The following is a 16,478-nucleotide window of genomic DNA, read 5'->3' as shown; positions in this document are numbered from 1 at the left end:
ATAGGGCGGCGTACAATTGACCCAGCGTCGTCCGGGTTTGGCTGGGGTAGTCTGTCATTGTAAATAAGAATTTGTTCTTAACTGACTTGCCTGGTTAAATAAAGGTTAAATAAAAAAAATTATGAAACATGATACCGCATGTTGGTGAGGATTGTGGCAGCACATTGCTTCCTCTGTCTGTATTATGATGCTGTTGTCTCCATGGCTACTGACTGGAATATATTTTCTTATGACACACTGCTGACCCTAGGAATCTCCATGCTCACTGTAAGGAGAGATACTCATTAACTGCAAAGATGAATTGAACAGGATGATGTCTTCCACCAGTGCTATGACTGGTCAAGAGGCACTCTGAGACAGTCCTTCTGTAAATCAGCCTCCTGAAACAGTCAGAATGAAGGAATGGCTGAGAACATGGTTTAATAGAGGGTCACTCTGTTACCCCTCCAGTGAGTGACTGTAGCCTAGCCTATATTATGTTTTTTATTTAACTAGTCAAGTCAGTTAACAACAAATTCTTATTTACAATGCCAGCCTACACCGGCCAAGCCCTAACCCGAACAACGCTGGGCCAATTGTGCACCGCTCTATGGGACTCCCAATCACAGCTGGTTGTGATACAGCCTGGAATTGAACCATGGTCTGTAGTGATGCCTCTAGCACTGAGATGCAGTGCTTTACACCACTGCGTTTCCTTTAGCCCTGATTGGTACTAATTAGTTATTAGATGTTAGCATGATTGATTAATTCACATGGATATCACTGTAAAAACAGTTCCTCTGTGTAATGTGCTTGATTACTTCATTTCACCTTAGTAGAGGTTTTTGGGCCAGATGTGGCGGACTTGCAGCACAGATGGCTGATCTGATGATGTGGGTCCAAGGCGTCCTGTTACATTTTGATGAGCCCCCTCTTTCTTGACAGCCATTAGGCTACGTCATTCATTGACTTGTACAATTTTTTTCTTAATTTTTGCAATATGATCCCCCTTTTCTCTTTTGCTCTTCCTCTCTCTCCCATGTCTCTCTATCTCTCTCTATTCTCTTTTGCTCTTCCTCTCTCTCCCATGTCTCTCTATCTCTCTCTATTCTCTTTTGCTCTTCCTCTCTCTCCCATGTCTCTCTATCTCTCTCTATTCTCTTTCTCTCTCTCCCATGTCTCTCTATCTCTCTCTATTATCTTTCTCTTTCTCTGTCTCGCTCTGTCTTGTTCTCTCTTGTTATCATTCTCTCCCTCTCTCCTTTGTTGTCACTCACCCTCTCTTCTCTCTAACTTTCTGTGTCTCTGTCTCTCCCCCTCTCTTGTCTTTTTGGTGTTTTATGCACGCTTTTATTGTGCAAATGCACACCTGACAATTTTTCAGTTTAATGGCTAGGTTTCTTTCTTCCAGTTTCTCTAAATGTCAATACCTCATTAAGAGAGAAGCTCTCGCTTCGCCTCCCGTAAACCCATGCCATGATTACCTCATCCTCCCCTAGTCGCTCCCCTTGTTTATTAGTGAGGTGGTGGATGGAGGGATAGATGAATGGAGGGATAGATGAATGGAGGGATAGATGAATGGAGGGATATATGAATGTAAGGATAGATGGTTGTAGGGATAGATGAATGTAGGGATAGATGGATGGAGGGATAGATGAATGTAAGGATAGATGGTTGTAGGGATAGATGAATGTAGGGATAGATGGATGGAGGGATAGATGGATGGAGGGATAGATGGATGGAGGGATAGATGAATGGAGGGATAGATGAATGTAAGGATAGATGATTGTAGGGATAGATAAATGTAGGGATAGATGAATGGAGGGATAGATGGATGGAGGGATAGATGAATGGAGGGATAGATGGATGTAGGGATAGATGGATGGAGGGATAGATGGATGGAGGGATAGATGGATGGAGGGATAGATGAATGGAGGGATAGATGGATGGAGGGATAGATGGATGGAGGGATAGATGGATGGAGGGATAGATGAATGGAGGGATAGATGAATGGAGGGATAGATGAATGGAGGGATAGCTGGATGGAGGGATAGATAAATGGAGGGATAGATGGATGGAGGGATAGATGAATGGAGGGATAGATGAATGGAGGGATAGCTGGATGGAGGGATAGATGGATGGAGGGATAGATGAATGGAGGGATAGATGGATGGAGGGATAGATGGATGGAGGGATAGATGGATGGAGGGATAGATAAATGGACAGATAGAGGGATAGATGGATGGAGGGATAGATGGATGGAGGGATAGATGGATGGAGGGATAGATGGATGGAGGGATAGATGGATGGAGGGATAGCTGGGTGGAGGGATAGATGGATGGAGGGATAGATGGATGGAGGGATAGATGGATGGAGGGATAGATGGATGGAGGGATAGATGGATGGAGGGATAGATGGATGGAGGGATAGATAAATGGAGGGATAGATGAATGGAGGGATAGATGGATGGAGGGATAGATGGATGGAGGGATAGCTGGGTGGAGGGATAGATGGATGGAGGGATAGATGGATGGAGGGATAGATAAATGGAGGGATAGATGGATGGAGGGATAGATGGATGGAGGGATAGATAAATGGAGGGATAGATGGATGGAGGGATAGATGGATGGAGGGATAGATGGATGGAGGGATAGATGGATGGAGGGATAGATGGATGGAGGGATAGCTGGGTGGAGGGATAGATGGATGGAGGGATAGATGGATGGAGGGATAGATGGATGGAGGGATAGATGGATGGAGGGATAGATGGATGGAGGGATAGATGGATGGAGGGATAGATAAATGGAGGGATAGATGAATGGAGGGATAGATGGATGGAGGGATAGATGGATGGAGGGATAGCTGGGTGGAGGGATAGATGGATGGAGGGATAGATAAATGGAGGGATAGATGGATGGAGGGATAGATGGATGGAGGGATAGATAAATGGAGGGATAGATGGATGGAGGGATAGATGGATGGATGGAGGGATAGATAAATGGAGGGATAGATGGATGGAGGGATAGATGGATGGATGGAGGGATAGATAAATGGAGGGATAGCTGGGTGGAGGGATAGATAAATGGAGGGATAGATGGATGGAGGGATAGATGGATGGAGGGATAGATGGATGGAGGGATAGATGGATGGAGGGATAGATAAATGGAGGGATAGCTGGGTGGAGGGATAGATGGATGGAGGGATAGATGGATGGAGGGATAGATGGATGGGGGGATAGATGGATGGAGGGATAGATGGATGGAGGGATAGATGGATGGAGGGATAGATAAATGGAGGGATAGATAAATGGAGGGATAGCTGGGTGGAGGGATAGATGGATGGAGGGATAGATGGATGGAGGGATAGATAAATGGAGGGATAGATGGATGGAGGGATAGATGGATAAGCTTGTGCTTTCCACTGTGATGTATGGCTCAGGCCTGTATGAGAATTTATTGCGGTTTTAATCTATACATCTCAAGTCATTCCTGAGACCATTCAATACTAGAGTCAGTTTAATCACTGATCCCAGCAGTAGCGCAACGACAGGGACACATTACTAATCAAATAAAATTGTATGTGTCTATATGCGCCAAATACAACAGGTAGACCTTACCGTGAAATGCTTACATACAAGCACAACAATGCAGTTCAAGAAATAGACTCAAGAAAATACTTACCAAATAATCTAAAGTAAAAGATTTAATGAAAAGTAATACAATTAAATAACAATACCGAGGCTATATACAGGGGGGACCGGTACCTAGTCAGTGTGCGGGGGTACAGGTTAGTTGAGGTAATTTGTACATGTACAGTTGAAGTCTGAAGTTTACATACACCTTAGCCAAATACATTTAAACTCCGTTTTTAACAATTCCTGACATTTAATCCTAGTAAAAATTCCCTAATTTAGGTCAGTTAGGATCACCACTTTATTATAAGAATGTGAAATGTCAGAATAATAGTAGAGAGAATGATTTATTTCAGCTTTTATTTCTTTCATCACATTCCCAGTGGGTCAGAAGTCTACATACACTCAATTAGTATTTGGTAGCATTGCCTTTACATTGTTTAACTTGGTTCAAATGCTTCCCACAAAAAGTTGGGTGAATTTTGGCCCATTCCTCCTGACAGAGCTGGTGTAATTGAGTCAGGTTGGTAAGCCTCCTTGCTCGCACACGCTTTTTCAGTTCGGCCTACAAATTTTCTATAGGATTGAGGTCAGGGCTTTGTGATGGCCACTCCAATACCTTGACTTTGTTGTCCTTAAGCCATTTTGCCACAACTTTGGAAGTATGCTTGGGGTCATTGTCCATTTGGAAGACCCATTTGCGACCAAGCTTTAACTTCCTGACTGATGTCTTGAGATGTTGCTTCAATGTATCCACATAATTTTCCTACCTCATGATGCCATCTATTTTGTAAAGTGCACCAGTCCCTCCTGCAGCAAATCACCCCCACAACATGATGCTGCCACCCCCGTGCTTCACGGTTGGGATGGTGTTCTTTGGCTTGCAAGCCTCCCCCTTCTTCCTCCAAACATAACTTTTTGGTAAAAACTCAACTCGTCGTGTTTGGAGGACGAAGAATGCTGAGTTGCATCCAAAGAACACCATACCTACTGTGAAGCATGGGGGTGGAAACATAATGCTTTGGGGCTGTTTTTCTGCAAAGGGACCAGGACGACTGATCCGTGTAAAGGAAAGAATGAATGGGGCCATGTATCGTGAGATTTTGAGTGAAAACCTCCTTCCATCAGCAAGGGCATTGAAGATGAAACGTGGCTGGGTCTTTCAGCATGACAATGATCCCAAACACACCACCCGGGCAACGAAGGAGTGGCTTCGTAAGAAGCATTTCAAGGTCCTGGAGTGGCCTAGCCAGTCTCCAGATCTCAACCCCATAGAAAATCTTTGGAGGGAGTTGAAAGTCCGTGTTGCCCAGCAACAGCCCCAAAACATCACTGCTCTAGAGGAGATCTGCATGGAGGAATGGGCCAAAATACCAGCAACAGTGTGTGAAAACCTTGTGAAGACTTACAGAAAACGTTTGACCTCTGTCATTGCCAACAAAGGGTATATAACAAAGTATTGAGATAAACTTTTGTTATTGACCAAATACTTATTTTCCACCATAATTTGCAAATAAATTCATTAAAAATCCTACAATGTGATTTTCTGGATTTTTTTTTCTCATTATGTCTGTCATAGTTGAAGTGTACCTATGATGAAAATTACAGGCCTCTCTCATCTTTTTAAGTGGGAGAACTTGCACAATTGGTGGCTGACTAAATACTTTTTTGCCCCACTGTAGGACTTGTTTTAATGTGGATATAGATACTTTTGTACCTGTTTCCTCCAGCATCTTCAAAAGGTCCTTTGCTGTTGTTCTGGGATTGATTTGCACTTTTCGCACCAAAGTACTTTCATCTCTAGGAGACATAATGTATCTCCTTCCTGAGCGGTATGACGGCTGCGTGGTCCCATGGTGTTTATACTTGCGTACTATTGTTTGTACAGATGAACGTGGTACCTTCAGGCATTTGGAAATTGCTCCCAAGGATGAACCAGACTTGTGGAGGTCTACAATTTTGTTTCTGAGATCTTGGCTGATTTCTTTTGATTTTTCCATGATGTGAAGCAAAGAGGCACCGAGTTTGAAGGTAGGCCTTGAAATACATCCACAGGTACACCTCCAATTGACTCAAATGTAGTGAATTAGCCTATCAGAAGCTGCTAAAGCCATGACATAATTTTCTGGAATTTTCCAAGCTGTTTAAAGGCACAGTCAACTTAGTGTATGTAAACTTCTGACCCACTGGAAGTGTGATACAGTGAATTATAAGTGAAATAATCTGTGTGTAAACAATTGTTGGAAAAATTACTTGTGTCATGCACAAAGTAGACGTCCTAACCGACTTGCCAAAACTATAGTTTGTTAACAAGAAATTTGTGGAGTGGTTGAAAAACATGTTTTAATGACTCCAACCTAAGTCGATGTAAACTTCCGACTTTAACTGTAGGTATGGGTAAAGTGACTATGCATAGATAATAAACAGCGAGTAGCAGCAGTGTAAAAACTAAGGTGGGGTCAATGTAAGTAGTCCTGGTGGCCATTTGATTGTTAAGCAGTCTTATGGCTTGGGGGTAGAAGCTGTTAAGGAGCCTTTTGGACCTAGACTTGGTGCTCCAGTACCGCTTGCAGTGCGGTAGCAGAGAGAACAGTCTATGACTTGGGTGACTGGAGTTTCTGACAATTTTATGGGCTTCCCTCTGACACCGCCTATTATATAGGTCCTGGATGGCAGGATGCTTAGTCCCAGTGATGTACTGGGCCGTACGCACTACCCACTGTAACGCCTTACGGTCAGATGCCAAGCAGTTGCCAGTGCAACAGCTTAGGATGCCCTCGATGGTGCAGCTGTGGAACTTTTTGAGGATCTGGGGACTCATGACAGATCTTTTCAGTCTCCTCAGGGGGAAAAGGTGTTGTCATGCCCTCTTCACGACTGTCTTGGTGTGTTTGGACCTTGATAGTTTGTTGGTGATGTGGATATCAAGGAACTTGAAACTCTAGATCCGCTCCACTACAGCCCCGTCGAGGGGGGCGTGTTCGGCCCTTCTTTTCCTGTAGTCCACGATCAGCTCCTTTGTCTTGATCATGTTGAGGGAGAAGTTGTTATTCTGGCACCACACTGCCATGTCTCTGACCTCCTCCCTATAGGCTGTCTCATAATTTTCGGTGATCAGGCCTACCACTGTTGTGTCAGCAAACTTAATGATGGTGTTGAGGATCAGCGTGGCAGATGTGTTGTTGCCTACCCTCACCACCCGGGGGTGGCCCGTCAGGAAGTCCAGGATCCAGTTGCAGAGGGAGGTGTTTAGTCCCAGGGTCCTTAGCTTAGTGATGAGCTTTGAGGGCACTATGGTGTTGAACGCTGAGCTGTAGTCAATGAACAGCCTTCTCACATAGGTGTTTCTTTAGTCCAGGTGAGAAAGGGCAATGTGGAGTGCGATTGAGATTGCTTCATCTGGGGATCTGTTGGGGCGGTATGCGAATTGGAGTGGGTCTAGGGTTTCTGGGATGATAATGTTGATGTGAGTCATCACCAGCCTATCAATGCACTTCATGGTTACCGACGTGAGTGCTACGGGGCGGTAGTCATTTAGGCAGGTTACCTTCGCTTTCTTGGGCACAGGGACCATGGTGGTTTGCTTGAAACATGTAGGTTTTACAGACTCGGTCAGGGAGAGGTTGAACATTTCAGTGAATACACTTGCCAGTTGATTCACGCATGCTCTGAGTACACATCCTGGTAATCCGTCTGGCCCCATGCCCTTGTGAATGTTGACCTGTTTAAAGGTCCTGTTCACATCGGCTATGGAGAGAGTGATCACACAGTCGTCCAGAAACAGCTGGTGCTCTCATGCATGGTTCAGTGTTGCTTGCCTCGAAGCGAGCATAAAAGGCATTTAGCTCGTCTGGTAGGCTCGCGTCACTGGGCAGCTCACGGCTGGGTTTCCCTTTGTAGTCCGTAATAGTTTGCATGCCCTGCCATATCCGACGAGCATTTGAGCTGGTGTAGTAGGATTCAATCTTAGTCCTGTATTGACACTTTGCATGCTTGATGGTTCGTCTGAGGGCATAGCGGGATTTCTTATAAGCGTCCGGATTAGTGTCCCGCTCCTTGAAAGCGGCAGCTCTAGCCTTCACAAATACTAAATGGAAGATCTTCTCTGTTAGGTTTCACAGGGGAACGTGATGTGGTGTCCACTCTGTATACCAGCTAACAGTCACCAGCTAAGAACCACCTACGGCTGAGAGCTGACCCCCACGGCTGAGAGGAGAGCTGTGGTGTCAGGACATCAATCTCTCATTCAACATCAACAAAACAAAGGAGATGATCGTGTACTTCAGGAAACAGCAGAGGGAGCACCCCGCTACCCACATTGACGGGACAGCAGTGGAGAAGGTGGAAAGTTTTAAGTTCCTCTCCGTACACATCACGGACAAACTGAAATGGTCCACCCACACAGGGTGAGGCACCAGCGTCTCTTCAACCTCAGGAGGCTGAAGAAATTTGGCTTCTCACCTAAAACCCTCACAATCTTTTACAGATGTACAATTGAGAGCATCCTGTCAGGCTGTATCACCGCCTGGTACGGCAACTGCTCCACCCACAACCACAGAGCTCTCCAGAGGGTGGTGCGGTCTGCACAATGCATCACCTGGGGCAAACTACCTGCCCTCCAGGACACCTACAGCACCCGATGTCACAGGAAGGCCAAAAAGATCATCAAGGACATCAACCACCTGAGCCACTGCCTGTTCACCCCGCTATCATCCAGAAGGCGAGGTCAGTACAGGTGCATCAAAGCTGGGACCAAGAGACTGAAAAATAGCTTCTATCTCAAGGCCATCAGACTACATACAGACTTGAAATCATTGGCCATTCTAACAAATGGATCACTAGTCACTTTATTAATGCCACTTTAATAATGATGTTCACATACCTTGCATTACTCATCCCATATGTATATACTGTATTTTATACCATCTATTGCATCTTGCCTATGCAGCTCGGTCATCGCTCATCCATATATTTATATGTACATATTCTTATTCCAACCCTTTACTTACATTTGTGTGTATTAGGTAGTTGTTGTGGAATTGTTAGATTACTTGTTGATATTGCTGCACTGTCGGAACTAGAAGCACAAGCAATAACATCTGCTGTGCATGTGACCAATAAAATTTGATTTGATTTGAGCTGACCCTCACGGCTGAGAGGAGAGCTGACCCTCACGGCTGAGAGGAGAGCTGACACCCACGGCTGAGAGCAGAGCTGACCCTGGGCTGAGAGGAGAGCTGACCCCCACGGCTGAGAGGAGAGCTGACCCTGGGCTGAGAGGAGAGCTGACCCCCACGGCTGAGAGGAGAGCTGACCCTGGGCTGAGAGGAGAGCTGACCCTGGGCTGAGAGGAGAGCTGACCCTGGGCTGAGAGGAGAGCTGACCCCCACGGTTGAGAGGAGAGCTGACCCTGGGCTGAGAGGAGAGCTGACCCCCACGGCTGAGAGGAGAGCTGACCCCCACGGCTGAGAGGAGAGCTGACCCCCACGGCTGAGAGGAGAGCTGACCCTGGGCTGAGAGGAGAGCTGACCCTGGGCTGGGAGGAGAGCTGACCCTGGGCTGAGAGGAGAGCTGACCCTGGGCTGATCCTTGGAGTGTGTGGTCCTCTAGTGATTGACACGCTAGGCTGCTGGCTGTGCAGATTGGCTTTACTATTCTCCATCCTCCCTCTCTTCATCCATCTCTTCCTCCTCTTCTCTCTCTCTATCCTCGCTCCCTCCCATCTCTCCCTCTCCCTGAACTTAACTTAGGGCTGCAGACTTGATTTAAACCCTCCACAACGGCCACGAAGCTGCACTGTAAAATATTGGTCTCACCAGACACAGAGAATAAAACTCAACACATCCTCCATATGAAGGAACCCCTATCCCTCAGTAATGGTTTGTTCACTGATGCTAGATAGGCATGCCTTTTTAAGTGTGACCGTCAATTCTGAGTTGCATTTGTGGGCCGAGACTAGAACAGGGGAGGGGCAGGGGAGAGACAATGGAAAACAGGATGGGGCTGGGGCAGGTTTCCCGAAACGAAGGAAATGCAGCTTGAAGCATGACATTCAAGCCTTTCGGAGGAGAGACGTCTCTCTGCTCTGGATCCTACTGTGGTCATCTGGTTTCCTGTTCTGCTGAGTTGCAGTTAGATGTCTGTCTGGGAATAATGAAGAGGGATTCTAGAAGGTTCATTAGGCTCTCCCACAGACACACCCCCTCCCTCCGTCACTCTCTTCTCTCTGGTCAGGCACGGCAGGAGGAGAGAGGAGGCACGGTTAAAATACAACAAAATTTGATTTCCTTTTTTTTTAAGAGAGCTGTGCTTTAGCCTCCAGCTGTGAAAATGTATTTGTGATTTATAAAATGTATTTGTGATTATTACTATTCTCTGTTTATGAAGTGAATATGTTTTTGGTATGGCCAATAATATAGCTATAGTGGTTTTCGAACCTCTCCTCGGGGAGCATCAGAAATGTCATAAAAGCCCTGAACTAACTCACCTGATTCACCTATTCAAGGCCTTGATGATTAGTTGACAAGTTTAATCAGATGTGCTCTCTCTGGAATAGATCAAATACCTGGAACGGCTGGGGGTCCCTGAGGAGAGGTTTAATGTACACTGCTATAGTACATTAAACATAGTGTTACACATGTATAGCCACATGTTTTGCACATACTGCCCTCATAGTTTGTGGTGTCATTCTAAAAAAGCTTTGTCCCTAAAACACTCTCGTTGTCAGTAGCCTCAGGTGTGAATGGGAAAGAGGACTCAAAAGGACACACCACTGGAAGATAAATCAGAGTGGACATTGTAACCAGCAAAGAACAGGATGACTACTGTCTGAGAGGCAGTCGTGTGTGTTTCAGAGTCACTCTGAGGGGAGGCAAGTGAGGATTTGGCGTATGATCACAGTCTCTCCTCCCCTCACCTCTCTTCTGTACCCAGCTGTAGCTGCATCACAGAGATGCTCTGTCCCCATGTGGCGCTGCTGCGACGGTGTGTGGCCATGCGTCAAAGACATCTGTGTGTGTTCACCACACAGCTTATTAGAGCATGTTTACAGACTGAAGAACACAGAGCACAGAGCTCAGAACACAGACCACATAACACAGAACACATAGCTCAGAACACAGACCACATAACACAGAACACATAGCTCAGAACACAGACCACAGAACACAGAGCTCAGAACCCAGAACACAGAACACAGAGCTCAGAACCCAGAACACAGAGCTAAAAAAAACAGACCACAGAGCTGTGATCACAGAGCTCAGAACACAGAACACAGAACACATAGCTCAGAACACAGACCACAGAACACAGAGCTCAAAACACAGAGCTCAGAACACAGAACACAGAGCTCCGAGCTCCGGGTCTAGTACCTCATGGTTAACCACCTCAGCATAACACATGTACCCCACAGTAGACATATCTGTGCCAATAGCAGGCAGATGTGTGTAAAAACAAGATCAGGCGTTCAAGTCAGGTTGAGATTTCAGTGGGAGACTTCAATGGCCCCTCAGTCAAAGCTCTCTACCTCATTTGCAGCAGCCTACAGCAAGGCTATGTTTGACACAATAAACTCCAGAATAGAACAAAGAGATGTGTGATAACTTGATCTGGGTTTTCTGTCTGAAGACAGGCAATTGGTTGTCAGGATATTGCTCTGATGGAGATTTTATTCCTCATTGTTATATTTTGAAGTTCGTTTTTTTTTTGTGGGGGTGGGGGGGGGGGGGGGGGGGGCAACTATGGGTTGCATAAAGCCTTTGCTCCAGATTAAGGGTCTTTTGATTTGAGCATGATGGTTTAATTCTGATTCCTGTCTGTCTCCCTTTTACCAGGGTCAAAGTTGCAAAGTGCATCCCCCAATTGATTACCCAGAGACAGTCACAGTTCTCAAGTTTCTGCTTATTGAATACCTTCTGTGCTTTGATGTCTATAAACCTGGTATACCCTATTCTGATGACATCACACAATATAATTCTACAGTATCCTGTTTCTGTCTCAGATGGTCAGAGGCACATAAAGCAATTGGTGTATATTTGTAGTGCTTTGTTTTCAGATGTATTGGATGAGGAGAAGAGGCAGTGATGGTTGACTGAGTCATCTGGCATAGCCATCAGAGCCCACAGTCAATACGCCCAAGGGGTAACCAACCAACCAACCTCACTCTGAGCCTCTGAACTCACACATTATTCCCCAACTGTTAAAAAAGTCACCGTTAACCCAAATCCCTGCCTGTCTTCCAAGCCCACCTGCTCATCTCGTCGTGTTTGCTTCGTCAACACAAATGTAAAGTCACATGAAAGCGCCTCTCATAAACAACAAAGCCCCAACACAACACAACACAACACAGCCCCCTCCTCAGTTAACTCTCAGTGGCCCCGGGGTTAAAGGTTATGACCTCTTCTAGAGCTGTGTAAACAAACAAGCCACTGCGACCTCCTCTCCCCTCTCTGGTCTCCCCACTAAGGGGAATACAGCAGAGAGAGTGAGAGACTGGGGGATTGAGGTTTAACCAGTAGGGGTAGAAGGGTTAGACCTTGGTCCTCTGTGCTGGAGTTACAGTTCTGTTCAGCTGCAGCTGTGAGGAGGAAGACTGGTCTCTTTAATCCCTTGATGGATGGGAAGAACGTTGGGAGAACGAAAAAGAGAGAGAGAAAGAGACAATGTTTAAGGAGCCGTGTGGGGGTGGGGTGAGGAGTCGAGAGCACTCTTCTGACATTAGCATATCCCCAGCAGAATGCTAACACTTCTTTCCTCTGGCACTCATCCAGACATAGTGCATCCCCCCAGCACCCCTCCTGTCCAGTTATATGTTTCACACGATGTTAGAATCAGATGACACCATGTTTAATACACACCGAGGTGAGATCCAGTTTGTCAGTCAATGTAAGACTTATTGTGAAATATGATAGAATAGCATCATTAGAGTCCGTGGTTGTTTGGCAGCCATACTTTACATGTTTTATTTGAAGAAGATTTTATATTACATGGTAATAAACAGGTGCAGTCCATCTGTATTGACAACGTCAATGGCCCATTCAGACCATAATGTGGGTTAATTTGGGACTAACTGAGAAAAGACAAAGTGTGTATTCATCCTAAAATAGCACACCCACAGTTAACAGGGTCTGTCCTTGGGGACTGTCTACTGGGGAGGGTTTTCAGTCTCTCTCTCTCATGTGCTACCACCCCCTCCATACTGGGCACATCTCGGCCCCCTCTAGCAGGTTCATAAATACCCCCTCCCAACTGGGTACATCTCAGCCCCAGTCGTGGGTGAACAGGGAGTACAGGAGTGGACTAAGCATGCACCCTTGAGGGGCCCAGTGTTGAGGGTCAGCGTGGTAGATGTGTTGTTGCCTACCCTCAACACTTGGGGGTGTCCCATCAGGAAGTCCAGGATCCAGTTGCAGAGGGAGGTGTTCAGGGTCCTTAGCTTAGTAATGAGCTTGAAAGGCACAATGGTGTTGAATGCTGAACTGTAGTCAATGAATATCATTCTCACGTAGGTGTTCCTTTTGTCCAGGTGGGAAAGGGCAGTGTGGAGTGCAAAGAGATTGTGTCATCAGTGGATCTGTTGGGGCGGTATGCCAATCGGAGTGGGTCCAGGGTGTCTGAGATGATGGTGTTTATGTGAGTCATGACCAGTCTTTTAAAGAATTTCATGGCTACAGATGTGTGCTACGGGCCAATAGTTAATTTGTACTTTTTTCTCCACAATTTTGAGATAGTCAATTGGCAGTTACAGTCTTGTCCCATCTCTGCAACTCCTCTACAGACTCGGGAGCGGCGAAGGTCGAGAGCCATGCGATCTCCGAAAAACGATCCTGCCAAGCCGCACTGCCTTTTGACACAATGCTCGCTTAACCTGGAAGCCAGCCGCACCAATGTGTCAGAGGAAACACCGTCCAGCTAGTGACCGAAGTCAGCTTGCAGGCACCCGATCCACCACCTGGAGTCGCTAGAGCATGATGGGACAAGGAAATCCCAGCCGGCCAAACCCTCCCCTAACCCAGACGATGCTGGGCCAATTGTGCGCCGCCTCATGGGTCTCCCGGTCACAGGTCTGTAGTGACGCCTCAAGCACTGTGATGCAGTGTCTTGGACAGCTGCACCACTCGGGAGGCCTGGCAAAAATAATTTAAACAGGTTAACTTGGCATTTTTGGGCATTTGAAACATGTAGTCTGCTTGAAACATGTAGGTATTAGAGGGAGAGGTTGAAAATGTCAGTGAAGACACTTGCCAGCTGGTCAGTGCATTCTCTGAGTACGCGTCCTGGTAATCAGACTTTTGAATGCTAACCTGTTTAAAGGTGTTACTCACATGGCTACGGAGAGCGTGATAATACATTCGTCCAGAAAAGCTGGTGCTGTCATGCATGATTCAGTGTTGCTTACCTCGAAGTGAGCATAGAAGGAATTTAGCTCATCTGGTAGGCTTGCGTCACTGAGCAGCTCGCGGCTGGGTTTACCTTTGTAATCCGTGATAGTTTACAAACTCTGCCACATCCGACGAACGTCAGAGCCTGTGTAGTAGGATTCAATCTTAGTCCTGTATTGATGCATTGCCTGTTTGATGGTTTGTCGTAGGGAATTGCAGGATTTCTTATAATCCGGATTAGTGTCCCGTTCCTTGAAAGCGGCAGCTCTAGCCTTTAGCTCAGTGCGGATGTTGCCTGCAATCCATGGCTTCTGGTTGGGTTATGTATGCACTGTGGGGACAACATCGTTGATGCACTTATTAATGAAGCCGGTGACTGTTGTGATAAACTCCTCAATGCCATTGGATGAATCCCAGAACATATTCCAGTCTGTGCTAGCGAAACAGTTCTGTAGCTTAGCATCCGCTTCATCGGACCACTTACATATTGAGCACATCACTGGTACTTCCTGTTTGAATACTTGCTTGTAAGCAGGAATAAGGAGGATAAAGTTATGGTCAGATTTGCCAAATGGAGTCCGAGGGAGAGCTTTGTATGCGTCTTTGTGTGTGGAGTAAAGGTGGTCTATAGTTTTTTTTGCCTCTAGTTGCCAGGTGACATGCTGTTAGAAATGAGGTAAGACAGATTTCAGTTTTCCTGCATTAAAATCACCGGCCACTACTGGGAGAAACATAGGATATTACAGTTGTTCAGATATCACGTTGATAGGATCGTCTCAAACGCAGCTCACCAATAGAATGGAGGGTAGAGGCGGTTTATCCATTCGCCGACGTAGTCTCATCAGGTATAACGAACTCCGACTCTTCCTTTTTTGGGTGTCGGGGATTTGGGCCTCGTCAGGGAGGAGCAGTATGTCCTTCGCCACCGACTCATTGAAGTAGAAATCCTCATCCAAATTGAGATTAGTATTCGCTGTTCTGATGTCCAGATGCTCTTTTTGCCATAAGAAACGATACCGGAAACATTATGTTAAGATAAGATCATCTAAAAAAACACACAAAATAGCACAATTGGTCAGGAGCCCATAAAATGGTAGCTATCCCACCAGCGCCATTTTCTAAATTATTTCTGAACCCAAAGGCTACAGCCAATGGTGACTCACCACCTGGATTCGGTCTTATGTCGCAAAATTTGAAACTGTGTTTTTTACATTATATAAAAGTAGAGACTCAGAGCTATAAAATTGTATATCATACACTGCCTTTGAGGAATAATGGGAAAGCAATTCTCCTTTGAAAGTTGATTAATTTGTAAACTCACTTTTGAGAAAATCGCCTTTGAATGTTTTGCAATCTAGTGAAGAGCTCTTCTTCGTTTACACCCACTCAGCATTGTTCTCACCCTAAGCTTTAGCCCCACCCATCTTGTTTCGCTCTCGAAGCGCACACTTGATGCTCTGGCTGATGATTTGTTTACCTCTGGATAACATGAAAACAGCCTAACCAGCTCTGCTGGAAACAATTTCATTATGCTTTTTTGCAGACGTTTACTGACACAGGCCATAATCAACAGGTGTTGTACACACGTCACGTAACGTTAGCTAACGAGCCAGCCAGCCAACGCTAGCTAGTTAAACAATAAACAGTGCCAACAATGCCACAGTGCTGGAAGCTAACCAACCATGTTCAATGTTAGCTAGCTAACATTAGGCTCTAACTAGAAGAGCAAACGGCTCTGGGAAACAGAGCTAGGGAGCCAGCCAGCTGATGTTAGTTTGAAATGAAACCACTTTCTGTCAAAATTAGAAAACGTAATGTAACGTTAGCTAGCTAACCCTAGACTGTCTTACCTGTATACATCATCGTGCATGGACGCATCTCCCTGTCAGGTATGCCATGCCACAGCTGCTGTTAGTTTGAAGATGAAATCTGGAGACAGACATCTCTTTAGCTATCATACTCCAATTCCACTGATTTCAAAACTTGATCCTTCAGAAAGTGGAGAGGAACACTTATGCAGCTCCACTACACAATCATTTAAAAAAAAAAGCTGCGTTTGGCAGAATTACCAACACCGACTGACGAGCTTCTATTGCAGACCAATCTGAACTCGTCTCTCGGCATGTCCAGCCCACTCATTACCTCAGCCAATCATGGCCAGTGGGAAGGTTGCTACCTTTTTCTGTGGCTTAACCAACAAGGCTCGTCATTTAACAATTGTATTCGTATTTACAGATGGCATACGAGTTTGTTATTAAGGCACATGAAAGTTCACATGTTCCAGAAGGCATTTCTGCTAAAAAGCGCATTTTGATAAAAAAAATATTTTTTACGTTCAAACGGCTCTCCTGTTAAGTCGTGACTTGCGACATACGCCTAGTTTCCTGAATCGGGTCACAGTGGTGATACAATGTGAGATTCTATAGTTCTTTACGTAGTTGAAAGACTGTTTAGCGTCAGGACATAAAGAAGAGAGATTTGAACCTTTT

General features: G+C 45.7%; 1 protein-coding gene across 1 annotated transcript in view; it reads left to right on the top strand.

The window, feature by feature from the left end:
* The window catches only part of LOC120058606 (ras-related protein Rap-1A-like), a 41,324-nt gene extending 33,443 nt beyond the window's left edge, over window positions 1–7,881 (top strand). Inside the window, exon 8 of the mRNA XM_039007392.1 lies at window positions 7,723–7,881. The gene's annotated coding sequence lies outside the window, so the exon portion shown is untranslated. The remainder of the gene's footprint in view (window positions 1–7,722) is intronic.
* The last annotated feature ends 8,597 nt before the right edge of the window (window positions 7,882–16,478 follow it).

Source organism: Salvelinus namaycush, chromosome 2 (assembly GCF_016432855.1).
Source record: "Salvelinus namaycush isolate Seneca chromosome 2, SaNama_1.0, whole genome shotgun sequence".
NCBI lineage: Eukaryota > Metazoa > Chordata > Actinopteri > Salmoniformes > Salmonidae > Salvelinus > Salvelinus namaycush.
Note: the sequence above shows the minus strand (reverse complement) of the source record. Positions and strands in the feature narration are given on the sequence as shown.